Genomic DNA, 10,133 nt, shown 5'->3' with positions numbered 1-10,133 from the left:
GTGGTCCTGCTGACCCCACCTCACTCCCCCTCCTGGTGGGCAGGGTCCAGCCCCTCCCAGTCTGAGCTTGGGTGTGCAGGAAAGTGTGATAAACATCACATTTCTCCTCCACGTGTGAGCACCCATCATTGCCGTCTGAGGGGTATCCCCTGATCCGAGCAGTTAGGGTCCCCCGCTGGTTGGACACTTTCCCACAGCCGCCCCCCACCCCCGCGCCACTGTCCCACAAACAGCCCCCCACCTGCTTCAGGGAGGAACCGTATAACCAGCTGCTTCTGCCAGTCCTATGGCGTCCCCGGTGCTGTGTCCCAGCCAGCGGTATCAGACGGAGGGTCTCTGCACAACCAAATTCCACATTTCTTCAGAAATATGTTCCGTGTGCAGTAAATAAACTGTTTCTCAGTTGATGTGTCTGGAGGGGAAAAGGCAGGCAGGAGTGGGTTGGAGCTGAGAAAGAAGGGCCAGGTGTGGGAGAAGTCCTTGCTCCACTTAGTTTTGTTTTTTTAATTAAGGTAAAATTCATTTAAGATGAATTGTTTTAAAGCATAAAACTCATAGACATTTTGTACATGCCTGTCGTACCACCACCTCTATCTGGTGGCAGAGCGTTTTCATCACCCCAAAAGGAGACCCTGTGTCCACCAGCAGTCACGCCCCCCTCTCCCAGCCCCTGGGGACCGCTGTGCATTTGTGTGTCTGTGGATTTGTGTTCTGGATGCACCACGGAAATACAGTCACACAGTGTGGCCTCTTTTGCCAGACACAGTGATACCAAGGTTCATCCACATCATAGCATTTATCAGAACTTCGTTACATATGGACACGTATAGTCCCATGTGTGGCTGGACCACACTTCATCGGTGGATGGACATCCGGGCTGTTTCTGCCTTTTCCTACTGTATGAATAATGCTGCTGTGAACATCCGTGTGTAAATTTTTGTTTCAGTCCTTGTTTTCAATTCTTGGAGTGCATGCCTCGGAGTGGAATTCCTGAGTAATATGGTAATTGTGTGTTTTAATTTTTGAAAAACTGCTTTCCCTCGCTCAATTTTTAGATTATACATCCCTAAGACAGTCTCTGGATCACTAACTTAATTTGGAATCACATATGTGAAGCACATCACATTTATTATTCTTTATGCCAAAAAAATTAAGTTAGCCGTCAGATGACTCAACGTTCATTTGTGCCAAAGCATAAAGCAGCTCTCGCCCATGCTCGCCCCCAACTTCTTGGGTGGAATCAACTTGCCCTGGGTTCCTGCCAGGAAGTGGAGGGGGTGCTCAGCCTGTGAGGCTGCATCTTTCAGGGGCTGCCCAGAGCCCCGATTCCGCTAGACTTTACGTCGTGTCTTTTACTTCGCATGTACAAGTCAAAATAGCAAAGAGCCTCTCAGATACTCTGATGCTGCGAGAAGTAAGGTCTCTTAAATAAGGCGGCCGCTGTTGGCCTTCCCACAACCGCCTTGCAGACAGTGGGATCCCGCCTCGGAGCCCTTGCAAAGACAGGACTGCCACCAATTGTCTGATCTTCCATGAGGCCGCCCTGCTGTGACTGCAGTTTTTCCAACACCGCAGCCTCTGCACGGAGCCTCCGCACGGCAGTTCTTTCTGTGGCTCATGGTAACAAGCTTAATAACCTGGGGCCTTTGGTCCTCTTTATGCTGAAAAGGAGGAGGAAAAATCCTAATGAGGATCTCTTTGGGGGAAGTTTATGTCACATCCGGAAGGAAGGCGTTAGGGTGAGGCAAGCCCCTGTCCCCAGCCACCTGTGTAGTCACTCATGGCCTATCCTGTCCTGTCCAGTCCTGGAGTCTGACCTGGGCCGAGACACCCCACCTGCCTGCCGTCCCCACCACCACTCTGAGGGTGCAAGTTGAATTGTGTAGTGCCTGTGGCTGGAATGTCCCTGGGCTGTGGCTGTTGCTTCCTGCTCACCTGTGCAGCCCAGATGCTGGACTGCCTGTGTCAGGAGAACTGGGGGCCCCAGATTCAACATTAGAGCCCTTCCTCGGGGGCCAGACGGCATCCACCATTTGGAGTGAATGCCCTTGGGATGGAGGGAGCGGGCTGCCTGGTGTGAAGCCCGCAGGCTCTGGGGAACAGGCTTTCCTGGGGTCTAGGTGACTCGGAGCCTCTGCAGGAGGAAGGAAGCAGGACTGCCCCTACCTGAGACCCACAAAGCCACAGTGTCCAGCCGAGCCCCTTGCCGTCCATGCTTGGGCACAGGGAGGCTGGATCCCCTCCCCAGCCTCCCCCACCCCCATGCCCTGGGGCCGAGGGTCCCCTCCTGGGGAGAAAGTGAGGTCATTATGATTCCTCTGTATGGTGGGGTCAGCGATGGGCCACAGACTTGCTACCTTTATGCCGGGATGTTCTGGGGGTCAGCCAGCAAGGGCTCAGGCCAAAAGGCTTCACTGGCTTTACGACCGCAAGGAGACAGAGGCAGGGCTCACATCTGTGTCCCCACCTAGGATTTGGGTGGATTTTCCAGGATTTGGGGTACGTCAAACTCGGGAGCTGCTTGGTGGGTCTTGGATCCATCCACAGACGCTCCTTGAGCAGCTGGCACCGATTTTCCTCCTGAAGGGTCCACCATGAAGAGCTCCAGGGACTCCACAGCCAGTCCCTGCCAGGCACGTGCGCAGGGCAGTCCCTGTAAAATAACTCGGGGTCAATCTGTTTAAGGAGGCAAAGCAATTTTAAGCTGGTCAGTGTTTTCCTTGGATCCAGAGGCTGGTGTGTCCCAAGGCAAGGCCTCCTCGCAGGCAAGGAACCAAGTGGAGGCGCTGTGGTCCTTGGAGGTGGGGGGCCATGGAGAGCCGGGGGTGCTGGGAGGGGGCTGGACTTGGGGTGCACATCAGGGACACCTCACAGGAAGGGGACAACCGAGCCAGCAGTACTCCCGAGAATGCCTGGGCCGGAGGCCCCTAGTAAGACAACAACGACAACAGCTGGTCAATGACTTAAGGCAAAGCCAGGTGTTCTAAGCAGCTAGGAGGCCGTGGAGGTGTTGGGGGCCCAGAGGGACCAAGCCAACCCTTCTGGACCCTTCTCTTCTCAGAACTCACCGTCCCTGGGCTGTGGACTCCGTGACCACCTCAGGAGACTCAATGCAGTGGACATGGCTCTCCCTGAATTCTCGGGCTGGGTCCGGAAGACCACCTCCACCCAGTTCTCACTCAGAAAACATCCCTCATAGGAGTTTAGTTTTCATATTCGTTATAATCACTGCTTTATGGCCCAGAATGTGAGCTATCTGGGGAAGGTTGCTGAGTCTCTGGTAAAATGTGTGTTCTGGGCTGCTGGGCGGAGGAGCCTTCTATAGATTCCAATTAGGTCATTCCAATTAATGTTCAGGCTTCTAGATCCTTCCTCATTTATGGTCTCCTTGTTAGATCAGCTCCTAAGAAAAGCCTTGACATCTCTGACTCTAATCGTGGCGTGATTTACTTGTCCTTTCAGTGCCATCCGTTTTTGCTGCAAATATTTTAGTGCTCTTTAATTAGGTGTGTTTACGTCATTGAGAATTGTCGATCCATATATGAACGTACCCTCGTGATCCCTGGTAATAGTTTTGCTCCCAAACCTACCTGATCTGATTAGTATTAACATTTATACTTTTGTTCACTGTTTAAAGTTTGCCCTTTTATGACAATATATAAAGTGGGTCCTTGTGGGCCTATGGGGTGGTCTTACTTTCGAGCACCTTGTTATTTATTTTCTGTTCAAACCTCCTACTCCCCTTGTCCCCTCTCATCTCCTTTTGGGTTGAGTATTTGTTATTACCCCCACTTTCCTTCCTTGTTGACTTACTGGCTGCAGTGTTCGTGGTATCACTTTAGCGGTTTTTTAGGTTTTATAAGGTGACATCTTGTGACATCGTGTGACATCTTTGATGTCAATGCTTCCTCAAGTGATAAGAAACCACCTTGTAGGTCAGGTGAGACCCTCAACACCTTGTGCTCCCACCTCTCTGCTCCCAGCCCTCGTGTGATGTGTTCAAACACCTCCCTCCTATGCATGCCACAAACTCCACAATCCATGGTGGTTATTCTGCTTTAAAGAGTGGATTATCTTTTAAGAGATTCAAATAATAAAAAAAAAAAAATTAGAGTTGCTTCCCATTTCCCTGCATAATGCGCTGGCTGTGACTCGTCACGGATCGGCATTTCCTCCTGCAGGACTTCCTTTGGCATCTGTTACAGTGCGTATCTGGTAGTGAGCTGTTTCAGCTTTTGTTTGTGTGAAAAAGCCTTTATTTTGTCAGTTTTTAAAACTTTTTGTTTTAAAATAATTACAGATTCACAAGAAGTTGCCAAAAAATGTTTAGGGAGGGTCCCATTGAAACTTTAACTCATTTCCCCCCAGAATAGGAAATTGACATTGGTCCAATTTAGAGAATTTATTCCAATTTTACGAGTTTTACATACACATATTTGTGGGTGTGCGTGCCTGTGTGTAGTTCTGGGCAGTGTTTTCTCTTGCGTGGATTCATGTGACGGTCACTGAAAATGAGACAAAACTATTCCACCCCAGCTTTACCTCGTGCTGCCCCTCTGCAGACATGACCACACCCTTTCCTGGCCCCCATCCATACCCCCTGCAACCACTAATTTGTTCTTCAGGTCTACCATTTCATCATCTGTTACCATGTTTTTATTCCTTAAAAATGGAATCACACAATCTGTGATTTTCTTGCTTTTTTAAAATTAAAGTACAGTTGATTTACAGTGTTGTGTGTAATCTTTTGAGATGGGCTTTTTTCATTCAGTCTGTTTCCCTGGAGTCACCAGGTTGCTACTCTGTCAATAGTTTGTTCCTTTTCACTGCAGAGTAGTATTCCATGGTATGGATAAACCACACTTTGTTTAACCAGTTACCCACTGAGAGACTTTTGGGGTTTTTTTCACCCTAGATTTTTTCCACTGTGAATGAAACTGCTAAAAACATAAATATCATTTTGGGCTTAAGTGAATACAAGTTTTCACTTTTCTGGAATAAAGGCTCAAAAGGGCAAGGGCTGGATCACATAGTAAGTGCATGCTTAGTTTTTTAAAAACTATACAACATTTTCCTGAGTTTCTATCATTTTACATTCTGACTAGCAATGTATGAATGATTGTTTTTGAATCTTAGCCATTTGGATAGATATGCAATGATATTTTCTTATGGCTTGAATTTACATTCCCCTGATGGCTAATGATGTTGAACACGTCTCATGAACTTCGTTGTTGTGTCTGTGCATCCTCTCTAGTGAAATGTCTTATGCCTTCTTCCCATTTTCCAGCAGTATTGTTTTTCCTCTTTTTTTTATTGTCAGTTTCAATAGTTCTTTATATATTCTAGATGGAGTCCTTTGTCAGATGTGTGGTTTGCAATATTTTCTCACAACTATAGCTTGTCTTTTCAGCCCCTTAACAGGATCTTTAGGTGAAAAAAAACCTTTAATTTTGATGAGGTCCAATTTGTGGATCTTTCCTTTTATGGTTTGTTTTTGGGGATCAAGCTAACAACTTCATACCTAACCATAGATCCTTAAGAGTTCCTTCCTTTTTCCTTAAAATTTGATAGCTGGTGTTTTACATTTAAGTCCATTTGTAGTTAGCTTTTTTGTACAAGGTGTGAAACGGATCTAGGTTTTTTTTTTCCTCCCATGCATGTCCAGGTTCTCCAACACCATTCGCTGAAAGGCACCCTTGTGTTTTGAACAGATCAGTGTGGGTCTATTTCTGTGTTCACCCTTATGATCCGTTCCACACTGATGTTTACAGGAAGGCTTGCTGGGGTGGTTGATAGGAATCGGATTGACTCTATAGACCACTTTGGGAAGAATGTTATGTGTTTACCATGTTGAATCTTCTAATCCACAACCACAGTTTGTTTTATAGGTCTTTTTAATTCTTTTTATTCTTATTAAAATCTTGAAAATTTTTTATCTGCCTTTTTTTAATTTTTAGCACATATATACTGTACTTTCTAAGGTTTACCTTAGTTTTTAATTTTCTTGGCTTCAATTATAAATCGTATTGCGTCTTTTAAATCTAAATGTCCATGTGTTAGTATATAGAACTATATGGTATATAGTTAGTATATGGACATGTAATCCATTTTTGTGTGTTGGCTTTTGTTCTGTGACCTTGCTGAATTTATTTATTAGTTCTAGAGTTTGTCGTCAATTCCTTGGGACTTCCTATGTAGATAATCATGTCCTCTGTAAATAGGGACTTTTTTTTATTTCTCCCGTTCCAGTATGTATGGCTTTTATTTCTTTTTCTTGCTTTATTGCACTAGTGAGAACTTCATTACTGAGTTGAATATGGGTGATGAGAACAGGCATTCTTGTTGTGTTCCAATTTTAGGGGTAAAGTATTCAATTTCCCATTAGGTGTGTGAGCAGTAGGGTTTCATGGATGTTCTTTATCAAGCTGAGGAAGTTCCTCTCTGTTCCTGCTCTGCTGAGAGTTTTTATTAGGTACAGGTGTTAGAATTTCTCAAATGCTATTTTCCATGAATTGATAGGATCACATGTTTTTTCTTCTTTAGGTGTAGATATGCTGGATTACACTTTATTCCGGAGAGATTTTTTTTCTGGCTACTGAATTCTCAGTTCATGTTTAAATTTATTTTTTCTTGAGGTTCTTTAAAGATGTGGTTTCACTGTCTTCTGGTTTTCATTGCTTTTGATAAGAATCCTGCTGTCTTTCTTACCTTGGCTTTTTCATATATAATGCGTGTTTCTTCTCTCCTTTCCAAGATTGTTCTCTTTGTCACTAGTTTTAGGCAAGTTGATTATGTAATTTGGTATAGTTTTCTTCATGTTGAGTGTGCCTAGGGTTTGTTGAGCTTCATGGATCTGTGGGTTTATAGTTATTTATTTATTTATTTATTTATTTTTTAGGGTTTATAGTTTTCAGCAAACGTGAGCAATTTAACCATGATCTCCTCCAACGTTTCTGCCCCTTCTCACATGCGAAGTTGTGTGAGGTTTGCCCCCTGAATTAATGAATGCTCACTTTTTCTGACTTTTTCTCTATTTAATTTTACATAGTTTCCAGTGCTATGTCTTCTTCTGCAGCATCTAATCTGCTGTTAATCCAGTGTGCCTTCCATTCTGACACTGTAGCCTTTAATGCTGGAAGCTTGGTTTGGGTATTTTAAAAATATTTTCCACATTCACTCTTTCTTCTGACTTGTTGAACATGTGGAAGATAATTCTAATAACGTTTAATCCCCTTGTTTGCTAATTCTATCATTGGTTTAACTTTCACTTGATTTTCCCTGGTTGAGTTTTCATCTCTTTTTGGATCTTATGTCCTGCTTTTTGCACCATCAGAGGTCAGATACTGTGACCTCTCCCTTGCTGGGTGCCACGTGTGCTTTCCCTGCTTAGAAATGCTTCAGCTTGGCTCTGGGTGCACTGAGGTCACCTGGGACGTTTTGCCCCTTTGGGGGTCTTCCAAGTTTTCAAGCTGGGCAGGTAGGGCCAGAGCAACTTTTAGCTCTGAACTCCAGGCCCTGGGCCCTGCCAGGCCCTGCCCTGGTCCACCTCACCGCACCACGGCCGGAATCCTTCCCAGACCGCAGGCTGGGGCCGCCACAGGCTTCACTGCCTGCTGTCTAATGTCTAACACATGTTTCATATGTTTTTTCCACTTTTTACGTTTTTCGTGGGAGGGTAAACCTGGTCCCTGTTAGTCCATCTTGGCTGAAAGCAGACGTTCTGATGCTTGATTTTTCAAAGCTTCTTTGGTAGGCCAAATTTTAGTCAGAGAGGCAGTCATTCTTCCATTTTCCCCGCATTTTATGTCAGGTAACAATAACGCTATTCACAGAAAACTGCCAGCCCAGCCAAGAGCATGGCTCACGATCACCAGGTGTGCCTGGGGGCCCCATTTAATTTTAATCGGAAGGGAAAGCGTCAAACAGAGGCTGAAAAACAGCTTTAGCTGCCAAATATGCGTTTTACCTGGAGGAAGAACAAAGGAATCCTGCGAAGAGAGGTTTTCCTGGTGTCTCAAAAAGCAGCAGAGAAGACCAAGTCTGTGTCCAGGTGGCTGACGCTCCACACGGCCCTGGCACCCACTGTGCCTGGGACAGGCAGCCTGGGCGGAGCTCCGGTCCTGTCCCCTGGCTCCTTCCTGCATAATGGCCCATATCCAGGGTGGCTCAGAAACTCTCGCAGGTCATGCGACCTTACAGGGCCAGCCTCACCACTCCCACCTGAAACCACGGGACCCAGGGCTAATGCTGGGTGTCGGCGTGGCTACTTTTACACCCGGAGAAAGGGGGTGGCCAAATTTCATGGGTACTGCTCCCTTTTGTGTTTTCATGGGCTATACCTGGAAAGTGCCCTAGTGCAGGCTCCTACCTTAATTTGGAATTTGGGACAATCAGACATTAATGATATTTGGCTGGATCAAGTTCACTTTTAGACTTTCTGGTGAGAAAGGGGTTGGCTGAGCAATTTAATCACTTAAGAGTGCTAGCAGCTTTAAGGTCTTTAGGAAAATTCGTTGTTTGCATGCAAATAAGGCTACTAATTATGAGATTTTTTCCTATTCATTGTAGTAGGCCCAGCAGGACTTTGACTTGAAAATGTACTATTAGCAATTAGTTCCTGAAAGTACATATACTTGAAAGGAATAAAGTAAAATTTTTAAATCTGTACCCTCTACTCCAAACTTCTAATTTCTACTCACTCCACTTAATCTACATAATAAGAGTAGTGGCTCATGTTCATGGTTCCACTAGTTTTCAAAGAGTTTTCTTTCTTTCTTTCTTTCTTTCTTTCTTTCTTTCTTTCTTTCTTTCTTTCTTTCTTTCTTTCTTTCTTTCTTTCTTTCTTTCTTTTTGTCTTCTGTCTTTTTAGGGCTGCACCTGTGGCATGTGAAAGTTCCCAGGCTAGGGGTCGAATCAGAGCTACTGCCACCAGCTTACGCCACAGCCACAGCGACATCAGATCTGAGCCGCGTCTGTGACCTACATTACAGCTCATGGCAACGCCAGATCCTTAACTGAGCAAGGATAAGGAGATTGAACCCATGTCCTTATGGATACTAGTTGGGTTTGTTAACCACTGAGCCATGATGGGAACTCCAAAGAGTTTTTCTTTTTAAAATTTTCTTTTTATTAAAGAATAGTTGATTGACAATGTTGTGCCAGTTTTTGGCACAGCAAAGTGACTGTACAGCAAAGTGACTCAGTTATGTTTTTTTTTTTTTATATTGTTTTCCATCATGGTCTATCCAAGGAGACTGGATATAGTCAAAGTATTTTTTGGATGTGCTCTACGTCATTTGATCCTCAAAGACATCCTGTGAGGGAGACAAAGCAAATCAAACCCCCAACTATAGGTGAAGTTACTGAGACACCAGGCAAGTTATCTCTTAACTTGTGAAGCAAGAGGGCTTTCCCACTGTGCTGGTGCTTTGAGGAGAGAGAACCTGACATCCATTCACCCATCCATCCATCATCTCATCCATCTGTCTGTCCATCCATCCATCTATCCATCATCCATCTGTCCATCCATCATCCATCCATCATACAGGCATGCATTCATCCATCTATCCATTAGCCATCTACCCTCCCACCCATCATCTCATCCATCTGTCCATCCATCTATCCATCCATTCATTCATCCATCATCCATCAATCCCTCATCCATCATCCACTCATCCATCCATCTGTCCGTCCATCCATCCATCCATCCACCCACACACACACCCATATGTCCATCTGTCCCTTCCCACTGAGTTGACATGTTTTGCACACATTCCTTCACTTACAGTGCACCACAGGGCTGATGCTAATGTTTTCTCATCATGTTATAGCAGAGTCTGTGATGGCCCAGCAAGGCCTTGGTGCACAGGTTGGGCCGGGTGGGCCCTAAGAGAAGCTCTCCTTGGAGCTCAGTTCTGCCCTGACACCTTCACTAGTTAAATTAATCTGGGCCCTACCTGAGGCACAGACAGTAAACTCAGGGGGACTGCACATCACCCAGGTGGCCAGTGAGAGCTGAGCCAGGATGGAAGCACCCAGGACAGCCTAGGGTGAAGGTCAGGCTTTGGTTGTCTCAGGAAGCCGCCCTCCCCATCCACATCCAACAGGCTGCCTGGCCACAGGAATCCCTAGAG

Source organism: Phacochoerus africanus, chromosome 2 (assembly GCF_016906955.1).
Source record: "Phacochoerus africanus isolate WHEZ1 chromosome 2, ROS_Pafr_v1, whole genome shotgun sequence".
Classification (NCBI taxonomy): Eukaryota; Metazoa; Chordata; class Mammalia; order Artiodactyla; family Suidae; genus Phacochoerus; species Phacochoerus africanus.
This window is presented reverse-complemented; position numbering follows the sequence as displayed.